At 31.8% G+C, this 12,656-nt stretch overlaps 8 non-coding genes across 8 annotated transcripts; all 8 read right to left on the minus strand.

The window, feature by feature from the left end:
* Positions 1–225: 225 nt before the first annotated feature.
* On the minus strand, positions 226–298 carry TRNAM-CAU (transfer RNA methionine (anticodon CAU)). Its single transcript has one exon. It is a non-coding gene; the product is annotated as a tRNA-Met (tRNA).
* Positions 299–961: 663 nt separating this feature from the next.
* Positions 962–1,034, minus strand: TRNAM-CAU (transfer RNA methionine (anticodon CAU)). The gene has a single exon. It is a non-coding gene; the product is annotated as a tRNA-Met (tRNA).
* A 1,050-nt stretch (positions 1,035–2,084) lies between these two features.
* On the minus strand, positions 2,085–2,157 carry TRNAM-CAU (transfer RNA methionine (anticodon CAU)). The gene has a single exon. It is a non-coding gene; the product is annotated as a tRNA-Met (tRNA).
* A 663-nt stretch (positions 2,158–2,820) lies between these two features.
* TRNAM-CAU (transfer RNA methionine (anticodon CAU)) lies at positions 2,821–2,893 on the minus strand. The gene has a single exon. It is a non-coding gene; the product is annotated as a tRNA-Met (tRNA).
* A 332-nt stretch (positions 2,894–3,225) lies between these two features.
* Positions 3,226–3,298, minus strand: TRNAM-CAU (transfer RNA methionine (anticodon CAU)). Its single transcript has one exon. It is a non-coding gene; the product is annotated as a tRNA-Met (tRNA).
* Positions 3,299–4,347: 1,049 nt separating this feature from the next.
* On the minus strand, positions 4,348–4,420 carry TRNAM-CAU (transfer RNA methionine (anticodon CAU)). Its single transcript has one exon. It is a non-coding gene; the product is annotated as a tRNA-Met (tRNA).
* Positions 4,421–5,083: 663 nt separating this feature from the next.
* Positions 5,084–5,156, minus strand: TRNAM-CAU (transfer RNA methionine (anticodon CAU)). Its single transcript has one exon. It is a non-coding gene; the product is annotated as a tRNA-Met (tRNA).
* A 589-nt stretch (positions 5,157–5,745) lies between these two features.
* TRNAM-CAU (transfer RNA methionine (anticodon CAU)) lies at positions 5,746–5,818 on the minus strand. The gene has a single exon. It is a non-coding gene; the product is annotated as a tRNA-Met (tRNA).
* Between the last annotated feature and the right edge of the window lie 6,838 nt (positions 5,819–12,656).

Consider the following 12,656-nt stretch of genomic DNA (forward strand, 5'->3'; position numbering starts at 1 on the left):
AATTTGAAATAAATTTAGTTATTCGAATAACTTCAGGTATATTTGAAATATCATTTGTTTTGCATCGTGTTTCATTTCACGAATTTGTAATCGCTTTTATTAAAATTGAAATATTTTTGGAAGACATTTCAAACGTCCATATTAGCATTATGAATATATTTTATTGGTTATAATTGTAAAAATTATATTTCAAACATCACTGTTTGAATTGTGAACCATAATTACTGCCTCGTGTGAGGATCGAACTCACGACCTTCAGATTATGAGACTGAGGCGCTGCCTACTGCGCTAACAAGGCGGCGACGACAATAGTAATTCTTTGTATTGGGCGAAGTGAAAATAAATTCAGTTTTTCAAATAACTTCACGTATATTTGAAATATCAATTGTATTGCACCGTGTTTCATTTCACGAATTTGTAATCGCTTTTATTAAATTGAAATATTTTGGAAGACATTTCAACCGTCTATATTAGCATTATGAATATATTTAATTGGTTATGATTTAAAAATATATATATTTCAAACATCATTGTTTGAATTGTGAATCATAATTACTGCCTCGTGTGTGGATCGACCTCACGACCTTCAGATTACGAGACTGACGCGCTGCCTACTGTGCTAACGAGGCGGCGAAGACAATGACAATTCTTTGTATTGGGCGAATTTAAAAGAAATTCAGTTTTTCGAATAACTTCACGTATATTTGATATATCAATTTTATTGCATCGTCTATCATTTCACGAATTTGTAATCGCTTTTATGAAAATTGAAATACTTTTGGAAGACATTTCAAACGTCTAAATTAGCATTATGAATATATTTAATTGGTTATAATTTAAAAAATTATATTTCTGGAAGACATTTCAAACGTCTATATTAGCATTATGAATATATTTTATTGGTTATAATTGTAAAAATTATATTTCAAACATCACTGTTTGAATTGTGAACCATAATTACTGCCTCGTGTGAGGATCGAACTCACGACCTTCAGATTATGAGACTGACGCGCTGCCTACTGCGCTAAAGAGGCGGCGACGACAAGAACAGTTCTTTGTATTGGGCGAATTGAAAATAAATTCAGTTTTTCGAATAACTTCACGTATATTTGAAATATCAATTGTATTGCACCGTCTATCATTTCACGAATTTGTAATTGCTTTTATTAAAATTGAAATATTTTTGGAAGACATTTCAAACGTCTATATTAGCATTATGAATATATTTAATTGGGTATAATTTAAAAAATGATATTTTTGGAAGACATTTCAAACGTTTTAATTAGTATTATGAATATATTTAATTGGTTATAATTGTAAAAATTATATTTCTAACATCATAATTACTGCCTCGTGTGATGATCGAACTACCGACTTTCAGATTACGAGACTAATGCGCTGCCTACTGCGCTAACGAGGCGGCGAAGACAATAACAATTCTTTGTATAGGGCGAATTGAAAATAAATTTAGTTTTTCGAATAACTTCACGTATATTTGAAATATCAATTATTTTGCATCGTCTATCATTTCACGAATTTGTAATCGCTTTTATTAAAATTGAAATATTTTTGGAAGACATTTCAAACGTCTAAATTAGCATTATGAATATATTTAATTGGTTATAATTTAAAAATTTGTATTTCAAACATCAGTGTTTGAATTGTGAATCATAATTACTGCCTCGTGTGAGCATCGAGCTCACGACTTTCAGATTATGAGACTGACGCGCTGCCTACTGTGCTAACGAGGCGGTGAAGACAATAACAATTCTTTGTATTGGGCGATTTTAAAATAAATTCAGTTTTTCGAATAACTTCACGTATATTTGGAATATCAATTGTATTGCATCGTCTATTCATTTCACGAATTTGTAATCGCTTTTATTAAAATTGAAATACTTTTGGAAGACATTTCAAACGTCTAAATTAGCATTATGAATATATTTAATTGGTTATAATTTAAAAAATTATATTTCTGGAAGACATGTCAAACGTCTATATTAGCATTATGAATATATTTAATTGGTTATAATTTAAAAAATTATATTTCAAACATCAGTGTTTGAATTGTGAATCATAATTACTGCCTCGCGTGAGGATCGAACTCACGACCTTCAGATTATGAGACTGACGCGCTGCCTACTGCGCTAACGAGGCGGCGATGACACTAACAATTATTTGTAAAGAGCGAATTTGAAATAAATTCAGTTTTTCGAATAACTTCAGGTATATTTGAAATATCAATTGTTTTGCGTCGTGTTTCATTTCACGAATTTGTAATCGCTTTTATTAAAATTGAAATATTTTTGGAAGACATTTCAAACGTCTATATTAGCATTATGAATATATTTAATTGGTTATAATTGCAAAAATTATATTTTTGGGAGACATTTCAAACGTCTATATTAGCATTATGAATATATTTAATTGGTTATAATTGTAAAAATTATATTTCAAACATCACGGTTTGAATTGTGAATCATAATTACTGCCTCGTGTGAGGATTGAACTCACGACTTTCAGATTATGAGACTGACGAGCTGCCTACTGCGCTAACGAGGCGGCGATGATAATAACAATTCTTTGTATTGAGCGAATTTAAAATAAATTCAGTTTTTTGAATAACTTATGGTATATTTGAAATATCAATTGTTTTGCATCGTGTTTCATTTCGCGAATTTATAATCGCTTTTATTAAAATTGAAATATTTTTGGAAGACATTTCAAACGTCTATATTAGCATAATGAATATATTTAATTTGTTATAATTTAAACATTTATATTTCAAACATCACTGTTTGAATTGTGAATCATAATTACTGCCTCGTGTGAGGATCGAACTCACGACCTTCAGATTATGAGACTGACGCGCTGCCTACTGTGCTAACGAGGCGGCGAAGACAATGACAATTCTTTGTATTGGGCGAATTTAAAAGAAATTCAGTTTTTCGAATAACTTCACGTATATTTGATATATCAATTTTATTGCATCGTCTATCATTTCACGAATTTGTAATCGCTTTTATGAAAATTGAAATACTTTTGGAAGACATTTCAAACGTCTAAATTAGCATTATGAATATATTTAATTGGTTATAATTTAAAAAATTATATTTCTGGAAGACATTTCAAACGTCTATATTAGCATTATGAATATATTTTATTGGTTATAATTGTAAAAATTATATTTCAAACATCACTGTTTGAATTGTGAACCATAATTACTGCCTCGTGTGAGGATCGAACTCACGACCTTCAGATTATGAGACTGACGCGCTGCCTACTGCGCTAAAGAGGCGGCGACGACAAGAACAGTTCTTTGTATTGGGCGAATTGAAAATAAATTCAGTTTTTCGAATAACTTCACGTATATTTGAAATATCAATTGTATTGCACCGTCTATCATTTCACGAATTTGTAATTGCTTTTATTAAAATTGAAATATTTTTGGAAGACATTTCAAACGTCTATATTAGCATTATGAATATATTTAATTGGGTATAATTTAAAAAATGATATTTTTGGAAGACATTTCAAACGTTTTAATTAGTATTATGAATATATTTAATTGGTTATAATTGTAAAAATTATATTTCTAACATCATAATTACTGCCTCGTGTGATGATCGAACTACCGACTTTCAGATTACGAGACTAATGCGCTGCCTACTGCGCTAACGAGGCGGCGAAGACAATAACAATTCTTTGTATAGGGCGAATTGAAAATAAATTTAGTTTTTCGAATAACTTCACGTATATTTGAAATATCAATTATTTTGCATCGTCTATCATTTCACGAATTTGTAATCGCTTTTATTAAAATTGAAATATTTTTGGAAGACATTTCAAACGTCTAAATTAGCATTATGAATATATTTAATTGGTTATAATTTAAAAATTTGTATTTCAAACATCAGTGTTTGAATTGTGAATCATAATTACTGCCTCGTGTGAGCATCGAGCTCACGACTTTCAGATTATGAGACTGACGCGCTGCCTACTGTGCTAACGAGGCGGTGAAGACAATAACAATTCTTTGTATTGGGCGATTTTAAAATAAATTCAGTTTTTCGAATAACTTCACGTATATTTGGAATATCAATTGTATTGCATCGTCTATCATTTCACGAATTTGTAATCGCTTTTATTAAAATTGAAATACTTTTGGAAGACATTTCAAACGTCTAAATTAGCATTATGAATATATTTAATTGGTTATAATTTAAAAAATTATATTTCTGGAAGACATGTCAAACGTCTATATTAGCATTATGAATATATTTAATTGGTTATAATTTAAAAAATTATATTTCAAACATCAGTGTTTGAATTGTGAATCATAATTACTGCCTCGCGTGAGGATCGAACTCACGACCTTCAGATTATGAGACTGACGCGCTGCCTACTGCGCTAACGAGGCGGCGATGACACTAACAATTATTTGTAAAGAGCGAATTTGAAATAAATTCAGTTTTTCGAATAACTTCAGGTATATTTGAAATATCAATTGTTTTGCATCGTGTTTCATTTCACGAATTTGTAATCGCTTTTATTAAAATTGAAATATTTTTGGAAGACATTTCAAACGTCTATATTAGCATTATGAATATATTTAATTGGTTATAATTGCAAAAATTATATTTTTGGGAGACATTTCAAACGTCTATATTAGCATTATGAATATATTTAATTGGTTATAATTGTAAAAATTATATTTCAAACATCACGGTTTGAATTGTGAATCATAATTACTGCCTCGTGTGAGGATTGAACTCACGACTTTCAGATTATGAGACTGACGAGCTGCCTACTGCGCTAACGAGGCGGCGATGATAATAACAATTCTTTGTATTGAGCGAATTTAAAATAAATTCAGTTTTTTGAATAACTTATGGTATATTTGAAATATCAATTGTTTTGCATCGTGTTTCATTTCGCGAATTTATAATCGCTTTTATTAAAATTGAAATATTTTTGGAAGACATTTCAAACGTCTATATTAGCATAATGAATATATTTAATTTGTTATAATTTAAACATTTATATTTCAAACATCACTGTTTGAATTGTGAATCATAATTACTGCCTCGTGTGAGGATCGAACTCACGACCTTCAGATTATGAGACTGACGCGCTGCCTACTGCGCTAACGAGGCGGCGAAGACAATAACAATTCTTTGTATTGGGCGAATTTAAAATAAATTCAGTTTTTCGAATAACTTCACGTATATTTGAAATATCAATTGTTTTGCATCGTCTATCATTTCACGAATTTGTAATCGATTTTATTAAAATTGAAATATTTTTGGAAGACATTTCAAACGTCTATATTAGCATAATGAATATATTTAATTGGTTATAATTTAAAAAATTATATTTCAAACATCACGGTTTGAATTGTGAATCATAATTACTGCCTCGTGTGAGGATCGAACTCACGACTTTCAGATTATGATACTGACGAGCTGCCTACTGCGCTAACGAGGCGGCGATGATAATAACAATTCTTTGTATTGAGCGAATTTAAAATAAATTAAGTTTTTTGAATAACTTCTGGTATATTTGAAATATCAATTGTTTTGCATCGTGTTTCATTTCGCGAATTTGTAATCGATTTTATTAAAATTGAAATATTTTTGGAAGACATTTCAAACGTCTATATTAGCATAATGAATATATTTAATTTGTTATAATTTAAACATTTATATTTCAAACATCACTGTTTGAATTGTGAATCATAATTACTGCCTCGTGTGAGGATCGAACTCGCGACCTTCAGATTATGAGACTGACGCGCTGCCTACTGCGCTAACGAGGCGGCGAAGACAATAACAATTCTTTGTATTGAGCGAATTTAAAATAAATTAAGTTTTTTGAATAACTTCTGGTATATTTGAAATATCAATTGTTTTGCATCGTGTTTCATTTCGCGAATTTGTAATCGATTTTATTAAAATTGAAATATTTTGGAAGACATTTCAAACGTCTGTATTAGCATTATGAATACATTTAATTTGTTATAATTTAAAATATATATATTTCAAACATCACTGTTTGAATTGTGAATCATAATTACTGCCTCGTGTGAGGATCGAACTCATAGTTGTCGGTGGTAACATGCAAGAAGTGGCCATGCTCAGCGATGCACTAGTACACCTTCTCTCTGTGGCAGTGTTCCTGTCAATCGTCCGATATCTAAAGCTGCTAAGATTCAACCGCCGTATTATGCTTCTTACTATGACGTTACAAGCAGCAGGGCCAGCCTTGGCTAGCTTCTTCTTCGTCCTCGTCGTATATGTTGGCGCTTACACCCACGCTGGTTATCTCCTGTTCCACAAAAGTATCGGGAATTTCAAAACAGTGTATGATGCATTGCGTTACTTGTTTACTATTATGTTGGGGAAGTTTCCGAAACCGGGTAATTTCGACATACCCCCTGGAACTTGGAACATTTACTTGTTCGTCTTCACTATGTCACAGACAATAATTATGGTCAACATTTTCATCGCCATTATTAACGACGCTTTCACTGAGGCCAGGGAGAAGAATAGAAAACAGCAGAATCATTTTGAAATGGTCGACTATCTAGTGGCCAGATTGAAAGACAAAGCTATTGGCGTTGGATTGGTAGCAGAAGGTATTTATGTGTTTGTTTGTTTATTCTTTCACTCATTGATCTTCATCTATTGCTGTTTGTTAGTTGTTTTTATTTATTTCCTAGTACCGATATAAAACATTTGGTTCTTCATATTTTATTTTCAGAACAAATGATACCTAAGGAACCTGAATATCTTGTCAAAATAGACAGAAACTTAGTTCGATTTATAGAAGTTATGGTGGAAGTGGAAGCGAGAGTCGATAAGCTGTATTAATCTCGTTTTACCGAAGCAGACAAAACAGTCTGAATAAGTACCAGTTGTTCTAAAAGCACAGGTTTCATTTGGGAGTAGAATATATGTGTTTTTGTGTGTGTTTTTTTTTCAATAACTAAATATTTACTCAGATCAGGTGATTTATACAAATATTGATGAAGTGGTTTAAATTCCTTATTTCGCTGATAAAATAATATGCCATAAACATGCAAACAAATGTTCTAAACTGATGCAGATTAGAATTGTATGAATATTCACAATTGCCCTTGAATGCGAGCCTGCTTTTGGTTATTAAATAAAATGGCAGATTCTACCAATGCTAGCGATGAAAACGCTCGGGAACATATATGATGTTTATGATTACATTTTGGCTTGAATGGTTCCAGTTTAAATCGTTGTTTTGCGTAGATATTTCCCCCGGTACTAATACTGCAGTCACTCTAGCATACTGCAAACAACCTACGCAACAGTTGCATAGAAAATAAATAAATTCTTTATACCGAAAAAAATTGCAGTTATACTAATATTTCTGTGTTCAAGCATTGTGTCAATTGTAGCAATGTCACCCGCCCCGTTTTTGCCGGGCCTCGGCAATCAACCACACATTTAGATCGCCGGAGCAATGACGATTTGGACAAATGGATTGCCACGTTTTGTGTGTCAACAAAATAAGAAAATGTGAGAAAAAATAATAATTAATTAAATGTTTCGTAGCAGTGGTGAATATCGGAACTGCATCTGTAGCCCATGTTGCTTGTTTTTGGCACAAACATATGTGAATTTATGACAAAACAGGAATTTTAACTATCATGGAAAAAAATACCGCTTTTCCTGGCATTTTCTTTGGCCAACTTTTGATTGAGATCTTGTCTTAAAAATGAAATCCACGTGACGCAACACAATGTTTGTTCTTGTACTTTGTAATTATTTGTTAACTATTTTTTTCAGTGATTACGATGTCGATCAATAAATATAGTTGTTGTGATTGGTTACAGCTTATAGGAGGTTTGAACGGGATTTATATGGGCATTGGGTCAGATCCAAAACCCTTGGGAAAAAATGCCAGAAAATAAATAATAAATGATAAATTAAGATAAAATAAAGTAAAACAAATTGTATAAGACAAATAAATTATTAAAGAGATATCAACAACATTAAGCCCAAACTAGGATCTTATTTTGATCAGACTGCTCGTGAGCTCGTATTCTCGTATTCAAAACAGCGTTCTTGCTCATTTGCATAACCGAGAGCCGTGCATGAACGCAGATTTTTGTCAGTCTACTGGTTTGCGATTGGGAATATGGATATTTTTGGAGCAATCTCTATATTTACGGTATCGGTGATTCGTAACATAATAACTCGTTTTGGAATTAACTGATACAGTTGTCATTTCACAATTCGTGACAATCACCACTTGCAATGTGTAAAACATTGTTGTGCGCGCAGAAGTTGAGGAAGAGAATTCGGAATAACGTCTCGTCTTAGGTATATATGCGGCTGCATATCACACAAGCGTTTTAAAAAAACTCCTGAAACAATAATTTTGAATTTTATATATTTCTTAATAATAATTTAAGACAATTGTGTAAAATTAACAACATCATGGGGTAATGCTGAATTTTGCGATAGTCAGCCATTGGGTATGTCTGCTTGTGTGGACCAATCAGATTGCCGAGATTTGTATAGAGATATGTAAAATCACTTCACTCCTTTATTACACTAAACTTCCATGAGATATTGGAAACATACAATTATCCAACATGTCATTCCTGTTCCATGTGATACAATTTCTTATACAGATTGGTCTATTAAATCAGACTCAACTTTGGATATTATGGTTCGAACATATAAACATTTTAGAAGAATTACTAGGAATTTGAGAGCGATAATAATTCAAATATGTTCGGGTTATGAAGTCATAGATCTAGTGGTCATTTCACGTAGAAAACACAATTATTGAATTTAATTAGTAGTCATAATACTAATGCGTCTCTGACACCGTAAGTATATTGACGCTACATAACTAATCACTCTAACTTCCAATAAACCTAGAAAACTTATGTAAATGGAGATAGAGAGGCAAATTTATGCAAACGAGAAAGAATGATTCAGAAAAAGCTCATTTACTATGCTATAATTTTTCATCCTGGGTGCCTGAAACGGATATAGATTTGTGTTTCTAAAATTTCACATGTATCGTTCTAATATCTCTGATATTGTGGATGAGATATATACTGTAACAATATATTTACATTTTACAAAGTAACACCCATGTATTACACGACACACATGATCTTTTGTGGTTTCAAAATAATGCTATTCCGGCCAAACACCTTATCTACCTATCTTGTATATTCATCTGTGAATAAGTAACATCATGTTAATACCGACCAATCGTATGAGTTCCATGATTGATTTCCTAAAACCGGATATATTAGGATAAGATTACATTATGTAAGATGTGCTAGGAATGAGATGTTAGGTTTCTGAGCATTATTTGGAAATTTGCATTTGCACTGTTATGACTCGTTACGTAACCTTTTTGTAAGTTAGATACAGATGCTCTAAACAAAAAACATACTTGTTTTCCCGTATACATTTACGTACAAAACGTGTCGTTCTCGATACCACCAACTCATTTGCGAACGTCACACTGAGTATTTATTCTTACATTCTTCTATTCAAAATAATTATTTTAATGTTGTTTTTTTGCATACTTTAAAAGGTTCGATCTATCGCATTCCACCATTGTTTGTAATGCTTGAGGAAATAATGACACGACTTTTGTTTTTTTATTGTTTAAACATTTACTGTATTTCAAAGTCGTTTTGGTTTGATAATTTTGTTTTGCATATAGAAAACTCTTATATTTGTATTCACATGATTTTATATTTCACTGTACCGTGTCTTTTGGCGATTTCAGATCTTAGCCATGAGCTTAACATGTATACAACTGTTCCAGAAGCTGACAACACTCATTTGTACATATACCACAACGGTAACACTAGGAAATATACGTATACAGCATCGATAGTTGATATGATTCACATACATGCAAGTCATTTATATGTAAATTGTTTAGGGAGAAAGAAGAATGTGCTTTCAAGAAAATATGTGCAAAATATTTCAAAAATCTGCCATTTTCCATAGGAATCCATGTTAACACATTACTCCATAGATAAATTATACTAATATTCAAAATTATCCATTTTTTGTTTGTGTTTTTGTAGCCTTCATACCACTATATGATAACGTAGTTGTATGACCATATATTTTTATTTCAGAATTTTGAACAGTAACACAACCATTGCTGATGGCTTTTTCTAATGGTAGAGAAACTACCTGTAATGAATTTCAGTTTAATATGCTGTATGTCATCAAGTTTTCTTTGCAAATAATATTTTTGCATGTTTTCAACTAATTTACATATGTTAAATCTCCACGAGACAATTTTGATGTATATTATCTAAATGTTACCCACCATTCGATGGGATTGTGGATGGAGATAGCATCTTAGTAAAAATACAGAAATTTCCAATTCTTGATAGTTTGCAAATACATGTGAAATAACTATATTAAGAATGTATTCGAGACTATTTTGATGAAAATAAACACTAACGATAAGCTCACTATAGGCTATTTCGAATTAAAAGTTATTCAAAATCAAAACAATAGAAGTTAAAATTTAAATTGGTTAACCAAGCTGTTACAGCGTGACTATATACCCAGTAATGAGAAACATTTTCAAAAAGTTTGTGTTAGAAGTGTTAGCCAAAGGTTATTATGAATCAATAATGCTAATTTTCTATCTATCTGTATAGTATATATAACTGTGTGAAAACAATATAAAACTGCACGACTTGCAATGTGTTCACGAGTGTTTCATTGTGTCTGAATATTACAAAATGACATACACATAGAATGTAGTACTAAATGCTTTACGGGTGCCATTATCATGAGATATTTCGCAAATCATGTTGGAACATCTCGAAATTATACGACTTAAAATCTCAAGTGGCATCATCATAATTATCAAAAATGGAAAACACATATATAAGTCATAGTCATACATGTATAGTGTGTATATAAGTGATGACAGTTACAGCATGCATTAAATCCGAACTAAAGTTTGTGTAAATGTGATCTTTAAGATTTAAACATTAACATCGTAATTAGCTGGATACTGAAACTATCCAGTTCGGCATAGTAAATAGTAAAATCGCCCATCATTATACATTTTTTTTGTAATTTTTTAAAATTTGAAAGAATATCAAGAAGCCTTGTTACAGACCCTGACAGGTGGTGTATGACATTCTATAAATAACGCAAAGAAAGATATTTGTCCTACAAATTATGTTTACATTAATATTCACTTGAATACAATTGCCCAGATTGGTGTGGATGCGTATATACTGCTAGATTTCTCCATAAATTGTATGTAAATTGGTCAGGTGTTAAATGTACAGGAGCCTAGTTTCAGAGACAGCTATAAATAATATAATATGTGACACTAACACGTACAGAAGTAAATGGGTTATTGAAACAAGAAGAAGGCATAAGATGACTTTCAACATTGGAAACACACACTGTAACCTTCATCAAGATCGGGAGCCGTGAATATTAAAATAATAATAATAATGATATTAGATACGTCATTCTTTGTATTTAACGTTTCATATTAATGTTCTGTACCAGATTGTGTACAATTAAATAGAATGAAAAATAGCCCGTGTCTTAGGTAAGCAAAATGTACACGCCAACAATATGTTAATATTCGAATCAATAACTAACAAAAATGGTAATACAATACAAGTTATATAATTTGTCAATCAGTATTGAACTGATTCACATGTAGCAAGATGCGGCAAGCGAAACACGAGGGCCTGGCAAAGAAGACGATCGTATTGTTAGCGTATTTAAGTTAGAACAACAGTGAAATTCAATCGCTTGTAATTAGTTGCCGTTGACTGCTGATGGTATCTATCTATCACGAGTAAGCCATTAATCTTGGGAATTACGTACGCACATTAAATCAATCAGCGAATTTTTCCGAGTTGTTGCAAGAGCGAAAGATCATTGGGCGATTATCGTTTATTCATCCGAGCAATATCTAACTAAGGTGGCGAATGGCTGGCAGGAATGATTTGATTAGTGACAGAATAAATTAGTTTCGTTCTTTCCAATTTGACAGAAGGCATTCTGTACGAAGGTTCCAACAAGCCAATTTAAAACGAAGGAATTCAGTATTGTCGACTTGTCAAAAAAATTAAATAAGACGTGATTCAGTGACCGATAATCGTATCTACGAAATTATTATATGCTTTCGATTTCTCGTTTTCAGAATGGGGTATCCAATGCATGTCAACCTGGATATTGTTGCAACAAAATGTTCAATACGATTTACAACTTTCAGTCCAACTTGAAACAACTATCAGTCCAACTTGAAACACTGGGACAGACATGCAAACATATAAATCATAACAAAGATGATAGCTATGCTAAACAATAAGTGGATAGGTCTAGTCTCCTTAGGCTAGTCAAAAGACGAGTGATATGTTCCACCACAAGGGGCAGAGATGCCAGAAAACAAGCTCGCATGTACAATCTGTGACCAATCGCAACTAGCGCATAATGATTGAGATTAATTGTCAATGATATAACATATCACATAACCCTTCCTTCTCCCCACTGAATGATCCAGATTTGATTATTCTGAACAAATAATGTTCAAAATTGCTTGGTTGCACATGAAAGCATTTAGCCAGAAGTAGTAGAAAGCGTAAC

This window comes from Saccoglossus kowalevskii, chromosome 11 (genome assembly GCF_978046115.1).
Source record: "Saccoglossus kowalevskii chromosome 11, keSacKowa6.1, whole genome shotgun sequence".
NCBI lineage: Eukaryota > Metazoa > Hemichordata > Enteropneusta > Harrimaniidae > Saccoglossus > Saccoglossus kowalevskii.